Below are 21,888 nucleotides of genomic sequence, written 5' to 3' on the forward strand. Positions count from 1 at the left end.
TCCACAAATATCTTACCTTAAGTCCCACAAATAGGTCAAGAGCTGTGAGTGGAGACCCAAGAGGGTTGCACACAAGCGCTACACATACCACTAATGGAACAGGAAACCGTTTTTAGTGGTACATGGAAAACCATGTTTAATCTTTATAGTTATAATTATTTTTCAATGTGTATTAAAAAATGTATTAGCAGCACATTAAGCCCATGACATCAGGACTAGGTAAAGTAACCTCACACCCACACAAGCACACACACACTGACATGATTTGAATGCTGTCCCCTCTAAATCTTTTGTTGAAATGGAATCCCCACAGTTGGAGATGGGGGCTAGCGAGAGGTGTTTGGGTCACAGGAACAGATTCCACATGGCTTCATGCTGTCTTTTTTTTTTTTTTTGAGACAGAGTTTCACTCTTGTTGCCCAGGCTGAAAAGCAATGGCGTGATCTAGGTTCACTGCAACCTCTACCTCCCAGGTTCAAGCGATTCTCCTGCCTCAGCTTCACAAGCAGCTGGGATTACAAGCACCTGCCACCATGCCTGGCTAATTTTTTGTAGTTTTAATAGAGACAGGGTTTCACCATTTGACCAGGCAATGCTGTCCTTTCAATAGTGAGTTCTTTACAGACAGACACAGATTTTTTAAAAACAAACTTTATTAGGTTAATAATTATAATCAACCATCATAAAATAGAATGGGAGTTTCAAAACCATACAAGCCACAAGGCTGGTACAAAAGAAGGGTGGGGTCGAGGGTCCCAAGGCATTTTGGGGTGGGAGACACAGGGAGAGCCAGAGAGTCACCCAGTGTCTGTGGGGATGGCTGGGTCAAGGCAATAAGCTAGGATCTGTACAAGTGAAACATTCACCAGAACGTGACCCACCCTGAAATAGGAGGGAGGAAAATCTTTAAGAGTCTTACAGGTAAGGTCCCAAAACTACAAAATAATAAGAGGGAAATGTATATTCCTCACCCAGTCTTGGCACCAATTTTGTGCTTTAAAAAATATACTGCACTGGAAGATTTAAAAAAAAAAAAAAAAAGGCACTCTACACCAGCGGTTTAAAACATAAATCTTATGAACAAATATGTATATATATTTTTAATATTTGATTTAAAATTAAAATGTTTAATATATATTTATATATTATATATATTAATTATATATTATATAATTATATATTAATTGGTATTATATTAATTTATTTATATATCGATACCTTAATTGATGGTATATTAATGTTATTTATACTGATATTAATATGTTATATATAATAAACATTTTTAACAAATAAATCTTCTATTGTATCTATGCAGAAATGAACCAAAGTTAGACTCTAAGAGAGCTAACTTCAAGGTCAAAGCAAGGGCGAAGGCAGTGGCAGATGCTGGGGTATGCTCTGTGGAGTGGCCGCCAGGGACAGGACATCCCTCTCCTGCCAGCAGCCCGCGCCAGCCGTCTTGAGGCCCTGAGAGGGGTTGTGATGAAATGGGGCTGTTTCCCTGGGCCCGCAGCACTGGCACAGGTGCTAAACAGAGACCTGTGTTGGCTTCTGTGATGCTCAACTCTGCTCCTGGTCTCCCCCATCCCACTCTGCCCCTGGCTTCTCAGGGAATGGAGACCCACTCACCCTCCCTTCTTGGTTCTGGGGGTCCTCTGGCATGCCCAGAGCTTCTGAGGATGCAGTTGGGAAATCTCACCTAGAAAAGCAAAAGCAAAATCAAACCCACACCGAAAGACCCACAGTTGACTAAAGAAATGCAACCATGTGCAAAGGTGTCTAAGCTCAGGAGGTAAGTGGCTACCTGGAGACATGGGGGAACTGCCGCAGCCCTTCCAGACGGGCCGCTGAGACACCCATATTCCATGTGAGGCTATTTCTCCCTGAGGGGCCTGCTCGGGAACTCGGAGCAGAGACCCCTGGAAACTGCAGGGCAAGGGACCCAAAGACATCCTTGTGCCTGTGCACGTGTGCAACATGCGCCACAGCTATGGCCCAGGGAGGATAGGCCAGGCACACACATTCTAGGGAGGGAGAAGGTGGAAGGAAAGTAACAGCCAGAGAGAGGTGACTGAAACAAGGTTTTCCTTCTAGATGGAATCCATAAACGGCTTTTGTTATTATTAAAAGAATAACTACAAGATACAGGGGCATTGACAGCCGGAATGGATGCTGGGTGCTTATTTGCCTGCGGAAGGTCCTTGGTTTCTGCCTTGGTGTCCAGGGTGTTTTTGACGTCCTGAGCTTTATCTGCTGTGGAATGGCCCCGCTGGGCTGGGCACCTGTGGCCCGGCACCAGCTCTTGTCTAAGCACCTCTTAGAACTTCCGGTACCTGCTCTCTTAGCTGTGTCACCACATGCCAGACCCACCACCCTGGGCCCCCCAGGTGGCCACAGCCTTCTCTTCTCCCAGAGATGTGAGGAAACCCTGTCCCACCCTGAGGGCAGACTGAAGCTCAGTACAGGGCGTTTGTAGAAATTTATTCTTTTTTTGGTGCGGGGGGTGGTTGAGACAGGGTTTCCCTCTTGTCACCCAGGTTAGAGTGCAGGCGCACCATCTCAACTCACTGAAAGATCTGCCTCCCGGGTTCAACCAATTCTCCTGCCTCAGCCTCCTGACTGGCTGGGACTACAGGCGCCCACCACCCAGCCCAGATAATTTTTATATTCTTAGCAGAGACAGGGTTTCTCCATGTTGGGCAGGCTGGTTTCTAACTCTTGACCTGAAATGATCCGCCCACCTCAGCCTCCCCAAGTGCTGGGATTACAGCATGAGCCGCCGAGCCTGGCCTCTGTCTTTTTTCAAGGAGGGTCTGTATATGGATGGTGTGCAGGGACGCCGTCTTCTGACGATGTCGGGAAGGGGAAAACAGGAACCTGTGTCAGAATCGGTCCTTGTCCCGTGGAGGCAGCCAGCGAGGATGAAGGGGAAGACCAGGGACTTCTCTCCACAGCTGCAGACACTGGTCCAAGGCGCAGGGTGCCAGCCCCAGTGGTGGGTGGCTCAGTGAGTTGGTGCCAGGTAGCCATGCGTGGGGGCCCATGGTGAGCGTCACTGGGGGAGGAGGTGGACCTGGAGGGAAGCCGGCAGCAGCAGTGTGTGGGTCTCTCCCAGGTGCACCTTCCCCAGGGCCAGGTGTATAGAGTGAAGTCACCTCTTCCCAGTGGCCCTGAGGGGGCCTGGAGCCTGGTGCCTGCTGCGAGCACGCAGGCTGCGCGAGCACGACTTCTGTGAATGGTGAGTTCTCATGAGAGAATAAAAAAGTGTGTGGCACCTTCTCTCCCTCTCTTGCTCAGGCTTTCACCATGTGACATGCCTGTTCCCCCTTCACTCTCCACCATGATTATAGATTTCCTGAGGCCTCCCTAGAAGCCTAGCAGATGCCAGCAAAAAGCTACTTGTACTGTCTGCAAAATGACGAGCCAATTAAAGCCCTTTTCTTTATAAATTACCCAGTCTTAGGTATTTCTTTATCCAATGCAAGAATACCCTAATACACACACACACACACACACACACACACACACGTACACATACACCTCTTATGTGAATATGGTGAATCTGATAAAGAAGGGTACAAATGCCAGAAGTTGATCTCCAAGACACAGGGGACAGGGTGGTCAAGAGAAAGTGCAGAGCAGGGCATGGTGGCTCACGCCTATAATCCCAACACTTTTTGAGGCAGGAAGATCACTTGAGACCAGGAGTTCAAGACCAGTCTGGGCAATAAAGCAACACCCCATCTCTACAAAAAAATTAAAATAAAATAAAAGCCAAGCATGGTGATGCACACCTACAGTCCCAGCTACTCAAAAGGCTGAGGCAGGAGGATCATTTGAGCCGAGGACTTGGAGGCTATGATAATGCCACTGCATTCCAGCCTGGGTGACTGAGCAAAACCTTGTCTCTTAAAAAATAAAAAATAAAAATAAAAACGGGGAAAGTGGAGGGAGCCAGGAGGCTAGACATTAAGCCCTGCTGCTTATGTTTTTATGCCTCAATTTCTTCATCTGTAAAATGGGGATAATAATTGAATTTACATCACAGAGTTCATATGAGAATTGAATAAATTAAAAATAGTAAGCACTCAACAGAAGCGTTACCTATCACTAAAATTCAACACAAATTTAAGGTAAAAGCAAGAAGACAAGGGGAAAAGAGGGAGGACCACAGGCTGCCAGCAGCAACAAGCACTGACTCTGCTAAGCCAGGGTTCAGAAAACTTTCTCTGCAAAGGGCCAGATGGTAAACATTTTAGGCCTTCCTGGCCATAAGGTCTGTGTCACAAGCACTCAACTCCACCACTGGAGCATGAAACAAGCCACGGGCAATACGTACAAGAATGGGTGTGGCTACATTCCAATAAAATTTTACTCATGGATGCTGACATTTGAATTTCATGTAACTTTCCCATATCACAAAGCATTATTCTTCTTAGGATATTTTCCCCAACCTTTTTTTTTATTATTTTTATTTTATTTTATTGAGACGGAGGCTCTCTCTGTCACCCAGGCTGGAGTGCAGTGGCGTGATCTCAGCTCACTGCAACCTCCGCCTGCTGGGTCCAAGCAATTCTCCTGCCTCAGTCTCCCGAGTAGCTGGGATTACAGGTGCCTTCCACCACACCCAGCTAATTTTAGTATTTTTAATAGAGACAGCGTTTTGCCATGTGGGCCAGGCTGGTCTGGAACTCCTGACCCCAGGTGATCTGCCTGCCTCAGCCTCCCAAAATGCTAGGATTACAGGCGTAAGCCACCGCCCCCAGGCTCCCCAACCATTTAAAACCATAAAGTCTATTCTTAGCCTAAGTAACGAAACAAGGCAGTGGTCGGCTGAGTTGCTGAGCCACGTGCTACACACCAGGCACACACAGGCTGCCCAACTACATTTATATTCATATGAACAGACTGGTCAGCGAGACAATCAGAGTCCCATGCATGGGACACTGCCATTTAATCTCTTATTTTCGATCTCCAGAGAGAGAAAGATTTTAACCAATATTTGATGAACTGTCTAAACTACTTAGTGAGAACAAGCTTCAATTTATCCATCTTAGCCCTGGTATTTTTCTATATAAATCAATTCCTAAAGTACATATTTATAACTATAAACGTCAAGCCTCCACTCGGGGTTTTGGGCTCTTCATTCTGCACTCCACCACACATTATGTCCAACATGACAAATTTATTTCATTACATTCAGTAATCAGGAATATTTCCAGTGGTGGGAAGAAGCCTTGGAACATATCACTTTTCAGTATGGATTCCTCATTTTAAAGATATACTTTTAAAAAATCTATCAGAGGAATTTTTTAGAAAGCACAAATACTTTCTTAAGCAAGAATGAGATATGAGAGATGTTTGGAGAATTTACATTCATTCATTCCTCAGTACCCACTTTGTGGATGCAGTATTATGGGCATAATGTTTTCAGTTTTGATTAAATAATTAATGATGTAAAAACAAGGTATTATTTAAATTCTCTCCAATCACCGGAAGAACAGAACCTCAGTACTCCAACTTGCTTGTTTTTCTCTATTCTCTAAAGCAATTTGAGAATCTCACTAATGGACAAGTTGTAAAACTTCTGTATTACTGTTATCAAAAATGACAAGTGATTTGCCAGTATACACGTTCACTTCACTATCGTACCCTTTAAGATAGTATCTTCCAATTTAAACTTGATCTTGGCTTTGCCTTTTCCTATGTATTGAAATTACATTAGCTCTTCTCATCAGCATCCCCTTAGAAGTAAGAAGTAATAATGCAGGAGCACCTGTGCAATCACAGATGTTACGAGCAGGAAGAAGGCCACCAGACAAGATTCCAGGAGGTGAAACATCGTATCAGCCCAGAAGACAGCCATGATCCATGGGACCAAAGACTGACAGTTTTTAATCAAAACTTCATTATGGTTCTTGAAAAGTAAAGTCTGAAAACAAAAACAAACCACCTTGTGTAAATATATTGTATATTTTGCCATTTGATCAAGCCCAGAGCTTTTTAAATGAACCTATGCCAGGAAACACTGATGGTCACCCATTAAAAACAACTTTTTAATTGCATGCTGCTGAATTCTAATACATTCCAAATGGAGGCTTCTCGTTCTCCTTTCTTCATGCTGAAAGTGATGACTAGCTTTTCCAAGATCAAAACCAGACTAGCATTCAAAGATTCCTAGTCAGACCTGGGCACTCACATCAAAGGGACTTGTCTGGCCTTCTACCAGCCACGCCCCTTCTTAAAGGGGCAAGGATTCCCGGGCAGACAAGCAGATACCTTTCTAGAAGATACCAGGGCACCTTGGACCCAATGTCCACGTCCAGGCCCTCTAGGGGCTCTTTCTTAGTTCTGACCTCCCAAGGTAGTGGACAATACTACATGTGCACTCATAGGCCCGAGGGCAGCTCTTGGGGGGGATTTTAGAGGAGGCTTCTTTGTATACGCTGTTGTGTCCACAAAACCTTTCATGGTCCAAGATGGAGCCAGGGGTGGGAGGATAAGGAAGGGTCATGGCTGGGGCCGGCTTTCCCCTACCTTACGATCCCACATGGTATTCTAAGGAGTCTGACCATTATAACTCTGAATCTAGCTTTCCAAGTCATTATGAAAGTCTAGCCGGGCGCGGTGGCTCACCCCTGTAATCCTAGCACTTTGGGAGGCCGAGGCGGGCGGATCACAAGGTCAGGAGATCGAGACCACGGTGAAACCCCGTCTCTACTAAAAAATACAAAAAATTAGCCGGGTGCTGTGGTGGGCGCCTGTGGTCCCAGCTACTCGGGAGGCTGAGGCAGGAAATGGCATAAACCCGGGAGGCGGAGCTTGCAGTGAGCCAAGATCACCCCACTGCACTCCAGCCTGGGGGACAGAGCGAGACTCCGTCTCAACAACAACAAAAAAAAAAACAAAAGAAAGTCTAGGCCGGGCACAGTGGCTCACCCCTGTAATCCTAACACTTTGCGAGGCCGAGGTAGGTGGATCACCTGAGGTCAGGAGTTCGAGACCAGCCTGGCCAACATGGCAAAACCGTGGCTCTACTAAAAATACAAAAATTAGCTGGGCATGGTGGCAGGCGCCTATAATCCCAGCTACTCAAGAGGCTGAGGTAGGAGAATCGCTTGAATCCAGGAGGTGGAGGTTGCAGTGAGCTAAGATTGCACCACAGCACTCCAGCCTGGGTGATAGAGCAACACTCTGTCTAAAACAACAACAAAAAATAAATAAACGAACAATGGAAAGTCTATTTGTCAAGGTAGGAGAATACGTTTTATTTTACAATTTGTTAGCTTGACTTACAACACCTTTTATATATCCAGACAAAGGTTATATGCGCCTTCATTTGTATTCTTGCCCATAGGCCTGCTTTCTTCCACCAAAAAGAGATCATAAATGCCTTTTTTTTTTTTTAATTAAAAGCTGCTAGATATATAAAAAGAGTACCTGATTTAGGAAGGTTCGACTTACAGTTTTTGACTTTACAATGGCACAAAAGCAATAAGCATTCAGCAGAAATCATACTTTAAGTACCCATACACCCATGCTGTTTTTCACTTTCAGTACAGTACTTAATACATTACATCAGATACTCAACACTTTGTTATAAAACAGGCTTTGTGTTAGATAATTCTGCCTAACTGTAGGCTAATGTAAGCGTTTGAGCACATTTAAGGTAGGCTAGGCTAAGCTAGGATGTTCGGTAAATTAAGTGTATTAAATGTATTTTCACCTTAAGGTATTTTCAACTTACAATGGGTTTCCTGAGTCGTAGCCTCATTGTAAACTGATGAGCATCTGTACTCTCATTCTCAGAAGCCATGAAAAGATGGTATTTTTAGGTTGATTTGGTATTGTCTGCCTTGCTAAAAAGCCGAAAATGAGGCTGAGTGCAGCGGCTCACACCTGTAATCCCAGCACTCTGGGAGGCTAAGGCGGGCGGATCACCTGAGGTCGGGAGTTTGAGACCAGCCTGACCAACATGGTGAAACCCCGTCTCTAGTAAAAATGACAAAATTAGCCGGGCGTGGTGGCAGGCGCCTGTAATCCCGGCTACTCGGGAGGCTGAGGCAGGAGAATTGCTTGAACCCGGGAGGTGAAGGTTATGGTGAGCTGAGATGGCACCACTGCACTCCAGCCTGGGCAACAAGAGTGAAACTCTGTCTCCAAAAAAAAAAAAAAAAAAAGTGCTGAAAATGATCTTCAATACCTGATACACTGTAGACATTTGTCTCCTCCAAATCCCATATTGAAATGTGACCTCCAATATTGGAGGTGGGACCTGGTAGCAGGCGTTCTGGTCATGGGGGCAGATCCCTCAGGAATGGCTTGGTGCCACGCTTGCAGTCATGAGTGAGTTCTTGCTCTATTAGTTCAAGCACGAGTGGGTTGTTTAAGAGAGACTGGCACCTCCTACACTCTCTCTTGTTCCTTTTCACCATGTGACATGCTTGCTCCCCCTTCATCTTCTGCCATGAGTAAAAGCTTCTTGCGGCCTCACGGAAGCCAGGCAGATACTGGTGCCTTGCTTATACAGAACCATGAGTCAAATAAACCTCTCTTCTGGTTTTTTTTTTTTTTTTTTTTGAGACTGAGTCTCACTCTGTCACCCAGCTACAGTGCAGTGGTACGATCTCAGCTCACAGAAACTTGCACCTCTTGGGCTCAAGAGATTCTCCTGCCTCAGCCTCCCGAGTAGCTGGGTCTACAGGTGCCCGCCACAATGTCTGGCTAATTTTTGTATTTTTAGTTAGGACAGGCTATCACCATGTTGGCCAGGCTGGTCTCGAACTCCTGACCTCAAGTGATTCGCCTGCTTTGGCCTCCCAAAGTGCTGGGATTACAGGCATGAGCTACTGCGCCCGGCCCTCTCTTTATAAATTACCGAGCCTCAGGTATTGCTTTATAGCGTTGAAAAATGGATTAACACAGTACTTTGCCAGAATTCTTAAAAATGAAAAATGAAATGCAACAGGCTGTCCACTGACGTCCACTTCTGAGGCTGCTTTTGAGGCATTACTATTCCATGAGCTCAACACCACCCTGTCCTCCCCAGCAGCATCCTCTACCTCTGCACCCAGAACATGCCCAAGAGACACGAAGGCTCCCAGAGGTGAATGCAGTCATATTGTGCCTTATAAAACCTGTGTGTGTCCGAACTGCTGGATTCCACATGAATGTCGGGAATCCCCTCCACCACCACTGAGAACCATGGCTAAAGTATATCTGAATTTTTTAAGAGAAGAAATTCGGTACCTCCTTGGACTTCAGTTGTTTGTGAGGACTTTTAACTTAGCCATTTTCTAAAGCTGAGAGTGTTTGTTTGAATGTGGAGTATCATAAAACGTCACTTAAGAAGTGGTTTTAATAGAAACAGAACCAGCACTTGGAACGCCCTAAGTCTTTCCTGACTTTACCACTGACTGTTACACTATATAATAACCATATGGCCTGCATTTCCAGGAGAGTTCTGATTTCATGTACCTTATTACATTAAATTAATAAATAGACTCATACTGATTCTTAAAGATTTTCTTCTTTTTTAATATTTTCCAAATGTTATATAATAAAGCACATGTTTTTTCATAATCAGAAACAAATAAAACTCATTTATATATTATGTAAATATACATTTATATTTATATTGTGTGTATACAAAAACCCGCATGTGAATGCTTATAGCAATTTTATTCATAATTGCTAAAACTCAGAAGCAGCCACAATGTCCTTCAGTAGGTGAAGGGATAATCAATGGTATATCACACAAAGGAATATTATCCGGCACTAAGAAAAAATGAGCTAGCAAGCCACAGAAAAATATGGAAGAACCCTGGATACATATTACTAAGTGAAAGAGGCCCATCTGAAAAAGCTACACACTGTACGACTCCAACTACATGACATCCTGGAAAAGGTAAAACGATAGAGACAGTAACAAGAGCAGTGGTTGCCAGGGGTGGGGGAAAGGAGGGATGAACAGGCAGAGCACAAAAGATTTTTAGAGCAGTGAAACCAATTTTGTGGGATACTATGTGGTGAACACACATCATTATACATTTGTCCAACTGCACAGAAGGTACAACAGCAAGAGTGAAGCCCAGTGTAAACGATGAACTCTGGGTGGTGATGACAGTTGAACATTGGTTTGCTGTTTATAAAAAAATGCACCAGTCTGGGGCAGGATGTTATGGTGCGGGAGGTGGACCGGGAGTGAGGGAGGAAGGGGTGTATGGGAACTCTCTGTGCTTTCGACCCAATTTGGCTGGCCACCTAAAACTGCTCTAAAAATGAAAATCTACTCATTCTCTCTCTCTCTCTCTCTCTCTCTCTCTCTCACACACACACACACACACACACACACACACACACACAGCCAGAGGAGCCAGAGCAAACACACAGGGCTCATGTTTATGGCCTCTTGCCTGACAGCAGTGGGCAACCATTCTCTCCACCTCCTTGCCCACAGCCTTGCTTTCTTCTTCCATGGTATGAAGCGATTCCAGTTGCTACCCACGAGCTACAAGCATTATCACAAAACTAGTAAGTGGGGCTGGGCATGATGGTTCACACCTGTAATCCCAGCACTTTGGGAGGTCAAGGTGGGCAGATCATTTGGGGTCAGAAGTTCAAGACCAGCCTGGACAACACAGTGAAACCCCCATATCTACCAAAAATACAAACATTAGCCAGACATGGTGGCACGTGCCTGTAGTCCCAGCTACTCTGAGGCTGTGGCACCAGAATTGCTTGAGCCCAGGAGGCACAGGTTGCAGTGAGCTGAGATCGCGCCACCGCACTCCAGCTGGGCAACAGAGTGAGACTCTGTCTCCAAAAAAAAAAAGAAGAGGTGGAGGAGAGCAAAACTAGTAAGTGGAGCTCTCTGGAGATGTCACTATGTCTCAGGGAGCTACTTCTAGAGAAGTGACAAATGGCCCCACACACAGATCACTGCTTGCCTCCAGAGAGAAGCAGTCCACTGGGGACACGGTGCCGCTGCAGCCATGTGACAGTAAGGACGGCTTTTGCCACCAGAGCAGCAGAGAAAATTGGACAAGAGGGGCCCTCGGAAGCCGAGGTCATCCAAACACAGCCAATCACCAGATACGCCACAGAGGCGAAGAGGAGGGCCAACCTTGCATTTTCTGCCACAAGAGAATGTATTGTTCTCTCCAACTGAGAAAGCAGATTGCGTTACACTTCTCCACATAAATGAACTTACACAGAGGGCATGGGGGTAGTAAAAGGTGCTAGACAAGAGAATAAATATTGACTAAAACATCTATCTTGGGGAGGGAACACATGCGTTCCCCCTGGCTGTCAGGTGAAAATTTTTGCTTTATAAATTGGGGAGGTTACTAAAAGGACGTGAGATGCATGGAATTCATGAACAGCTATCTGTGAAAAATCTATGCTAATTAGGAAACAACATGTACATGCCTGAAACAGCAGGCCAGCAGGGAGGGCCAGAACAGAAAGAAAATAAGGAGCGAAAACAAAATAAGGCATGTCTAGCAAATGGGTGCATCATTCTCCCTCTAGATTTAAAATTCAACAGGAACATGGCTTTTTTCCTCCGTAATGGCTGTGACATTGATTGGGATATAAGCTAACGGAGGTCCCCAGAGTGCTAAACTAAATTAGAGGAAGTCCTATAATTACAGCTGGCAGTTAATTATTATATGATGGGAATTGTAATCAAAGTAACAGATACACTATTATTTTCCATCTTCTCTGCAAAACACATCTAACAAAGTCTCTTAAGAGTACAGGGGCTTGTTTTGTGGTTCAACTTATGCCGATTCCTACTGCCCAAAATCCACACCAGAACCTCGTTCTTGCAGGTGACTTGGGCTGTGACCTCCGTGCCTGCCCCATTCCCGCCTTTCCCACACATGCCTCCTGCCAATCTTCAACGCATTCGCAGGTCCCTCTGCCTGGAATGTTCTTTCTCCGGATTTCCATGGGGTCTCTCCCTCCATGCAGATCTCAGGATCACACCTCCTGGGAGAAGGATCCCCAGACCACCCTGTCTAAAACAGACACCCACCACCCTCTCCATGTCTATTCTCTTACCTGCCCCACTGTAGCTCCCGAAACACTGTCTGGCTCTCAGTTGGTCCTCAATAAATACAAAAAAAATATATATATATATATATAAAATGTTTAATATGATATAATAATATAAAATATTATATAATATTAATTACATTAGCAATTATAACAATCACATATTATATTTAACAATATTAATATAAAACTAAATATCGGGCCAGGTGCAGTGGCTTACGCCTGTAATCCCAGCACTTTGGGCGGCCAAGGTGGGTGGATCACTTGACGTCAGGAGCTCGAGAACAGCCTGGTCAACATGGTGAAATCCCGCCTCTACTAAAAATACAAAAATTAGCTGGGCCTGATGGCAGACGCCTGTAATCCCAGCTACTCAGGAGGCTGAGACAGGAGAATCACTTGAACCTGGGGTGGAGGTTCCAGTGAGCTGAGATGGCACCACTGCACTCCAGGCTGGTGGAAAGAAACCAAAGCAAAAGGACATAGGATCGCTGTGGTATCATTGTATTTAAGTGAACAACATTCTAGCAAGACCTATATTCAGACCAGCCTAGAAGTGATAAGGTCTGCGTTCAATTTAGCTGCAGATCTTCAGATGCAACATCAAAGAGGTAATGAAAGGGAATTGAGATTTTCGAGGTATCTTTTATATACTAAGCACTATGTTTGGCTCTGAAGAGGTATGATCTCTTAACAAAGAACTATCATGCCCATTTATAAGTGTCATTTTATAAATAGCAAAAACTGAGGCAGAGAAGTTGGCCAAAGTCACACATACAGCAAGTGCCAAATTCCTATACAGATCTTTTTGCATCCTCTGCTAAGGGTCCATGTTTCAAATAGCTTCCTTCCTCTCTTCCTTCTCTCCTCCTCTTTTCCTCCCATTTTAATTCCTTTGGAAAAAAACTCACAAAGTAGAAACCAATATACAAACATCTTGATACCTGCCACCCAAAATGAACATTTCTAATTTAAATAATGACAATCACATTGACCAAATCAGCTCTTGGTTTAAGTTTCCCAATATCCCCGCACCAGAAATGAGATAACAGGACAAAGAGTTGGTGAAACCTCATTCAAATTACAATTTATGGCCACCCTTCCTGGCTTGGTGCCAACACGTTATGATCCAAATCTGTTAGGGGGAGTCTTCCCAGTCAAAGGCAGCTCTGTGTAAAACAAACCTCTCTATACAGAAAGAAACCCTTTCATTCCATTCCAGAAGTCAGAATGTGAAGATGCCGGGCTGCCGTCTGCCAGGGCAGAAGGAAAGACATGGAAAACGGGAAAATGAGAAGGGGCAGAGGCAACAGGTCTCACACTAACCATTTACAGGAACAAAGGAACTGCAGAATTCTTCCCTGTTACCTTGTAGAATGGATGAACCATGGAATACCTGATAAACTTCTAAGCAAGCTTCAGCCTGCCCCTGTGTAGATTTGCACAGGCTCCAAGCACCTCCGACTGCCATGGGATGAACATGGACCAATGTGTTGGCTTCCCTTTGACCTCCCCTCTACAACCCCCTCCCAACCTCCCCTCTGCACCAGCAGAATGGGACCCAGGGGCACAGGAAGTGCCTAATCTCTGCAAGCAAATGTCAATCTTCAGGGCAAAAAAAAAAAAAAAAAGGCTTTGTTCTTTAGAACCAGAGTTGAAACTAGGTTGAAATGACCACATAAATTCACTAACGAATTCACAAAGGAAGCACCTGTTCTCAGAAAGGCATGGAAAATTGTAAAACAATCTGTCTTTTTATGCCATCCTTCTGAATGAAGAACTATGGATGAACTGGGCCTGGGGGAGACCTGGTCAGTTTTCCCACACAGTGGTAATGGTTTGTGTTACTGAAGAAAATGTCAAAATCTTTTTCTTAAATAAACCACCACAAAACTTTACTCCACTAAAAATGAAAAATAACATAGCCATGGGACGTAGCCCACATCTTTTCTATTCTCCCATCACACTTCAAATTATCTAAACACCTGATCAAGCGCATAAAGAAATGGTGGCTGTGCTATCGTTGCAAAATTCCCACTGCAGGCAGAACTCTGCCATCCTCATAGCACAGTACACAGTTCCCAGGCACGAAAATTCTGTGTGCTCCCTCAGTAAAGGAGAAAAATTATAACCAATTACAATACCAAGGGCATTAGCCACTTTGATAAATATCTAAGCAGGCTTCAGTCTGTGCCTGGGCAGATATGGAGAACTATTTAGTGTGATATGAGAATACAGAGTTGATCATTTATCTTGTGAAACTGAAGAAGAAAGAGAAATGTAAACATCAGCATCTCTTATCACCCAGGCTCTGTCTCTTCTCAAACAATTAAAAATAGCCTTTGGGATGGGCCCGGTGGCTCACGCCTGTAATCCCAGCACTTTGGGAGGCCAAGGCTGGCGGCTCACTTGAGGCCAGGAGTTCGAGACCAGTTTAGCCAACGTGGAGAAACCCCATCTCTACTAAAAATACAAAATAAATAGATAAATAAAATAAAATAAAATTAGCGGTTTCCAGAAACTAAAAAGAAACAGCAAAGCCAAAATTAATTCCACAAGGTAGAATTGGTTGCTTTACTCATCTATACTATGTATAATAAAGAATAATACATTTCTATTATTATAAATCTTACTTTGACATTTTAGATATAACATTAATGCCCCCTGAGATATACTAAAATTTGTCTATAAAGCAAGGAAATTATTTTTTTTTAATATTGGCTTGGATAAGTTCTCTCTTTAAAATTTATACCAGAGTATCCTTAAATACTTCGGGCCATTTTAAACTGATTTTGATTTAAGATATATTACAATCTATTAAAGTTTTAAAAATAATAAATTAACATTTAGGTCAACTAAATTAAATAATTATATACAATATATTATTGCTTTAAATCCCGAGGCAAAGAAAGGAAATTGCTTCTTCTAGCTAACAGATGAATTGTATGCATCCACCGTGGGGGGAAATGCTTCCTTCATCTAAGAGAGCTTGCCCCAAAAGTTTCTATTGCTCACAGCAAACGTTGCAAAATGTGAACGTTTTTAAAATGGATGATTTGTATCTTGAGATCTATGTTATAGCCCAAGAGATGAGTAAACCATAGCTGTTACAAAGAGGTGTTATCTGAAAGTTTCCAAGCTTAAATTCAATATGACATTTAGGATTATTAAAACCCATGAAGATTTTTGACTTTGAGTTGATACAAGCGAAATGAGTGGCCCCCTGCACAAATAGGCATGCCTTTCCCTGGATCTTCAAAGCCAATATTCCAGCTCATAAATGTCTCTCACAAGTGTTCTCTATTCCCCTAACTCAAATAAAGCTAACTTCACGTTTGCCTTGGAAAACAGACCTTTTTCAAAGAATGTTGACACTTTCATTGATTTCTAAGGCACACACATACACTCACTCACACATCCTGATTTTTCTAAGTCAGAGAAGCCTGACTGTCAGCTATATATGGTCCTATCCACCAAAAAAAAAAACCAAAAAACAAAAAAACAAAACAAAAAAAGAAACCCACAAACAAATAAAAAAAAGCTAAACTAAAATTTTAAAGAATTGGAAGGAAATATAAGGCGAAATATAAGGACACCACTCTTTCTTTTTTTTTGTTTATCTTTTCTTTTTTTGAGACAGAGTCTCCCTCTGAAACCCGGGCTGGAGTGCAGTGGCGTGATCTTCGCTCACTGCAAGCTCCACTCCCTGGGTTCAAGCAATTCTCCTACCTCAGCCTCCCGAGTAGCTAGGACTACAGGCACCTGCCACCATGCCCCGCAAATTACTTTTGTATTTTTAGTAGAGATGGGATTTCACCATGTTAGCCAAGCTGGTCTCAAACTCCTGACCTCAGGTGATCTGCCCGCCTCAGCTACCCAAAGTGCTGGGACAGCAGGCATGAGCCACCGTGCCCGGTCAGACACCATATTTTTTGATTTATAAATTAGAGCGGTGGCAGCATATGCTGGAATATACACTCCGGGAGAGCAATATCTTTGTGGATTTTGTGCACTCCTATATCCCAACTGCCTAGTAAAGTGCCTTTGAGTAGATTTCAGCTCATGGAATCCTCTCAACGACATTATGAGACAGGTACTATACCTACCCTGTTTTACAGCTAAGAAACTGAAATTCAAAGAACTTCATTACCAAAGTGACACAGCTGGTTAAGGGGGCATAGAAGCCTTTAAGTCTTGCCCAGTCCTCTTCTCTGTCTTTACCATTTGGTTACTGTATTCCTGTCATCTAATGACTTCAACACACATCAGAAGTCCTTGACTATTTTTAAAGGGGAATCCCGGCTGGGCGTAGTGGGTCATGCCTGTAATCCCAGCACTTTGGGAGGCTGAGGCAGGCGGATCACGTGAGGTCGGCAGTTCAAGACCAGCCTGACCAACACGGAGAAACCCCGTCTCTACTAAAAAGACAAAAATTAGCCAGGCATTGTGGCAGGCTCCTGTAATCCCAGCTACTCAGGAGGCTAAGGCAGGAGAATCGCTTGAACCCAGGAGGCAGAGGTTGCGGTGAGCCGAGATCGTGCCTTTGCACTCCAGCCTGGGCAACAAGAGCAAAACTCCATCACGAAATAAATAAATACATAAATACATAAAGAAATAAAGTGGAATCACTGCAGGGTGAGTCTGCATTTTTTAAGTCGAAGTTAGGAACTCAAAAAGTAAACAAGTGCATATGAAAAGATAAATTCATATGCACTAATTTAATCCAAAAGCATGAATGAAAGTATTTTTTAAACTAAATATTCATTGGTGATGTCATGTATCCAATGACCTCTGTCCCTAGTCAGTGTTAGTAACCAGCTCTTCATCAGCTACAGATAGACCCCAGCACTTCTGTACCTATTCCTCATTCTACTGTCTAGACCTGAAATTTTAACTGGGAAAAGATGGAAGCTAACACAAGGCAGGAAAAAATGGGCCCTGCCCTGCTAATGTAGCCTAGAGCTGAATATAAACAATAGTAAACTGTTCCTTTACTGGGATACGGCAGCCATGTCAATCATTGCTTCCCAACAACCCCGCTTTTTGGACAGCCCGCCTGGGCAAGTCTGAGATCACCCATCACACATGCACCCTTGCATCCCAGCAGAAGCTAGGTGAATACATGACTCGGTATTGGCCAAACAGACTCTCACTTAAAAATCTGGAATTAAGATTGGGCTCACACCTGTAATCCCAGCACTATGAGAGGCCAAGGCAGGGGGATCACGAGGTCAGGAGATCAAGACCATCCTGGCTAACAAGGTGAAACCCTGTCTCTACTAAAAACACAGAAAAAAAATTAGCCGGGCGTGGTGGCGGGCACCTGTAGTCCCAGCTACTCGGGAGGCTGAGGCAGGAGAATGACGTGAACCCAGGAGGCGGAGCTTGCAGTGAACTAAGATCGTGCCACTGCACTCCAGCCTGGGTGACAGAGCGAGACTCCGTCTCAAAAAGAAAAAGTGACTAAAAAGTGTAGCTTTCTGTACGTCTCCAAGAAGACAGGGGCTCACAGCGCCACGGCTGATGTGCAGGGCTCATAATCACAGACCATTGCCAACATCCCTGAAATGCCAAATCACAAAAGGCAGCAATGACTCAGAAGAATTTGAATTATCCCAAGGTTAACAGTTAAGTATAAAGATTATATACTTTTTTTTTTTTTTTTAAGACAGAGTCTCACTCTGTCACCCAGGCTGGAGTGCAGTGGCGCGATCTCGGCTCACTGCAACCTCCGCCTCTCGGGTTCAAGTGATTCTCCTGCCTCAGCCTCCTGAGTAGCTGGGACTACAGGCGCCCGCCACCACACCTGGCTAATTTTTTGTATTTTTAGTAGAGACGCGGTTTCACTGTATTAGCCAGGATGATCTTGATCTCTTGACCTCATGATCTGCCCGACTCGGCCTCCCAAAGTGCTGGGATTACAGGCGTGAGCCACCGCGCCCGGCCGATGACATACTTTTTTAAGGAAAAAATCCATAGTACAGAGAAAACAAAAACAACTCCCCACTGCTTTTTTTGAAGAAAATCTACCAAGCTCTTAGGTTGTTTTTCTGCTATTCAGGTAGCACTACAGAACAAGGCCAGTCTGACTCATGATAGCTCAAAATTACAAAATAATCTAGTATGGATTCAGCCTTACTGGTTTCAAATACACATAACATATAAACAGATGCCCAGATAAATACATAAAGAAGTGAAGCTAGAATAAGGAAGAGTCTAAAAATTGCTGGGGGCTAGAAAATAGAGAGAGCCCTTCTGCTCGATGCATCTTGCTTGATACTGGGAGAAAGGAGGAGGAGAAAAGTCAAAAAATGAATTAGACAGTCCCTGCCCTCAAAGACTTCCTAGTCTAGCTGAGAAGACAGTCACCCTCACAAATAGCTCAAATCCAGGGCAGATAGTGACAGAGGCTAATTGGAAGTCTCAGCAAAGCGTGATGGGATCACAGAGGCAGGAGCAATTAATCACAGGCAAGCCAGGCAGGCGACACTTGGCCGCAACTCACGCAGGGCTGTCATTATAAAAGGAAATCCACTCTAACAGTTATCATGAAATTGTATCCATGATCTTTAAGTCCTATCAGTCCATACCTTTTATCTGACTAATCGAAATCCCAACCTTTTCCAGGAAAAACAACATTTGTTTATCATTCCCTCCAAGAGCTCTTAAGATGACACGATGACCTTGAATTATCCTTTTATCTTTAGAAAATATCCTCCCTCTGAAAAGGCAACAAAAAAGTGAAGATAATATCCCCAAAGAGTTCAAGACCATAAATGAAAATAACCAAATTGCTTGGTCTCTACCCCGTAACTGAGCTGCTGGACTTCACATTCCACTCAACTGTTTGCCGTGGTAGTAACACTTTAGCAAACGGAGCTATGATAAAAAACCACGCGTCTGTAAAACATTTATTACAGTCTTACTCAGAGGTTCTGTCCCTCATCAAAAAACACTGGTCAAATTCTACACCAAGTCCTATTTTAAAGCGGGGGGCGGGGGGCGGTGGGGGGAAGTGTATGCCAAGCTGGTGAAATTCTGGTAAGGTCTTGTTTGTTTGTTTAAGAGATGGGGTCTCTTTATATTGCCCAGTCTGGTCTGGAACGCCTAACTCAAGTGGTCCTCCTACCTCAGCCTCCTGAGTAGCTGGGATTACAGACTTGAGCCACCACTTCCACCTATTGTCTGCAGTTCTGTGACTTGCATTGTGCCAATTTCAGTTTCCTGGTTTCGATAATGCAGTATAGCTAAGGAAGATGTCACCACTGGGGGAAGCTGGGTGGTGGGTACCCAGGACCTCTCTATTATTTTTCAACTTCTTGTAAGTCAGTCCACAATTATTTCAAAATAAAAAGTTTTTAAAAACGCTCAAGGCATTTATGACTTTGCAGAGCTCTGCCAATACCCAACAGCTCCCTTTTCCTCCTAGATCCTAATACTTTGATATTGGCCCTTAAAACTTGCAGATACAGGCCAGGCATAGTGGGCATGCCTGTAATCTCAGCACTTTGGGAGGCCAAGGCAGGAGGAATGTTTGAGCCCAGGAGTTTGAGATCAGCCTGGGTGAGAAAGTGAGACCACCCCCCATCTCTACACAAAAATAAAAAATTAGCCGGGTATGGTGGTGCACACCTATGGTCCCAGCTACTCGGAAGGCTAAAGACAGGAGGATCACTTGACCCTAGGAGGTCAAGGTTACAGTGAGCCATGATCATGCCACTGCACTCCAACCTGGATGACAGGGGAAGACCCTGTCTCAAAAATAAATAAATGAATAAATCACAATAACAAAAAACTTGCAGGTACAATTCAGCAAACACATGACCCTGCTCCTGGGAGCGGCAGCCAGAAAGTTCCAGCACAGTTCGTTCTCTTCAAGAGTCCATGAAAGTCAATGTCCTCAGCCTATCCCCACCCTGGACAGGTTCCTCTACCATGCTCTGCCCCAATCCCCCTTCCTGAGCCCACTTCCCCTGTATTAGTCCGTTTTCACACTGCTGATAAAAGCATGCCTGAGACTGGGCAATTTACAAAAGAAAGGTTTATTGGACTTACAGTTACACATGGCTGGGGAGGCCTCACAATCATGGTGGAAGGGAAGGAGGCGCAAGACACATCTTACACGGATGGCAGCAGGCAAAGAGAGAGCTTGTGCAGAGAAACTCCCGTTTTTAAAACCATCAGATCTCGTGAGCCCCATTCACTATCACAAGAACAGCAGGGGAAAGACCCGCCCCCATGATTTAATCATCTCCCACTGGGTCCCTCCCACAAGACATGGGAATTATGGGAGCTCTAAGATGAGATTTGGGTGGGGACACAGAGCCAAACCACATCACCTCCCAACACACACAACACAGATGGGAGACATTTAAAAGTGATATTAAGAAAAGCAAACCCAAGTCAGAGTCTCCAACCACAAAACTCACCTCCACCTTCCTAAGCCTTAACTCTAATGAACCTCAACCACATTTGCTTTAAAAGTATAAACGACTGGGCTCCTGTGGAATTCAAAACACAAGACATACTCAAAGAGATTGCCGTCATCCTAAATTCTTCTCAAAGATACACAAACATGCAAGCCCCGCTGCTGATCTCCTTGGCAGTCGTTAATATGGCTCAACTCCCACCCCTACCCGACCTCAACACAAATTGAGTCCCATGGCTTAAACGTTATCTTTAAAAAAAAAAAAAAGGGCCGGGCGCGGTGGCTCAAGCCTGTAATCCCAGCACTTTGGGAGGCCGAGACGGGCGGATCACGAGGTCGGGAGATCGAGACCATCCTGGCTAACACGGTGAAACCCCGTCTCTACTAAAAAAATACAAAAAACTAGCCGGGCAGGTTGGCAGGCGCCTGTAGTCCCAGCTACTCGGGAGGCTGAGGCAGGAGAATGGCATAAACCCGGGAGGTGGAGCTTGCAGTGAGCTGAGATCCGGCCACTGCACTCCAGCCTGGGCAGCAGAGCGAGACTCTGTCTCAAAAAAAAAAAAAAAAAAAATCACTCCTAATATTGTCACTCTTGAGCAGGTTCCCAAGATAAAATCCAGACATCATTATAATTTATTAAACTTTTGAGAACTTTAATACTAGAGCAATGATTAAGAGAAGGAATTTGATGCTAAAGAGGTCAAATCCCTTTAGCTGGATGCATATATAACCCAGCCTTTAAGACCTGAATAACCTTAAGCAAGTTACTTAAACTTTCTCTACAAAATGGAGATAATGATAGGATTAGTTAGAATCCTGCTTCATTATAATTCTCAGGAAGATTAAATAATTAATACAAAAAAGGTTTCGAACAGGGCCTGCTCTATAGCAAGCACGTGTTGTCTATTATTATTACTAACGCAATAACCTTTTATCAAGCACCTAGGTCCCAAACTCTACGAATCCAAGACACAAGAAGGCACAGCCATGATTCTGGAAGAATTTGCATGTTACTAAATATTCAGACAGAGAAAGGTCAGACCATGCTGGTGCCGCCAGCCCAACGGAGCTGTCAGCCCTGTAGGTAGAACTTAGGAGTCACAAATAAAACTCCAACAAAGCAGATGTGAAATGTCAGTGGTATGTGTCACCCTGCCCCTCCTCATTCAACTTTCACCTTAAAAAAGTAATCCCAGCACTTTGGGAGGCCGAGGTGGGTGGATCACAAGGTCAGGAGATCAAGACCATCCTGCCGAACACGGTGAAACCCCATCTCTACTAAAAATACAAAAAATTAGCTGGGCATGGTGGCGGGCGCCTGTAGTCCCAGCTACTCGGGAGGCTGAGGCAGGAGAATGGCGTGACCCCAGGAGGTGGAGCTTGCAGTGAGCTAAGATCGT

At 44.2% G+C, this 21,888-nt stretch overlaps 1 protein-coding gene across 2 annotated transcripts in view; it reads right to left on the reverse strand.

The window, feature by feature from the left end:
* The window catches only part of TIAM1 (TIAM Rac1 associated GEF 1), a 293,585-nt gene that overhangs the window by 266,931 nt on the left and 4,766 nt on the right, over positions 1–21,888 (reverse strand). The window contains exon 2 of one of the 2 annotated variants that reach the window (XM_017956476.3): positions 12,067–12,112. The gene's annotated coding sequence lies outside the window, so the exon portion shown is untranslated. Of the gene's footprint in view, positions 1–1,629; positions 2,511–12,066; positions 12,113–21,888 lie in introns of those variants that run through there. The other variant, XM_009202371.4, reaches the window with a different exon arrangement.

The sequence above is a fragment of the Papio anubis genome, chromosome 4 (assembly GCF_008728515.1).
Source record: "Papio anubis isolate 15944 chromosome 4, Panubis1.0, whole genome shotgun sequence".
NCBI classification, from domain to species: domain Eukaryota; kingdom Metazoa; phylum Chordata; class Mammalia; order Primates; family Cercopithecidae; genus Papio; species Papio anubis.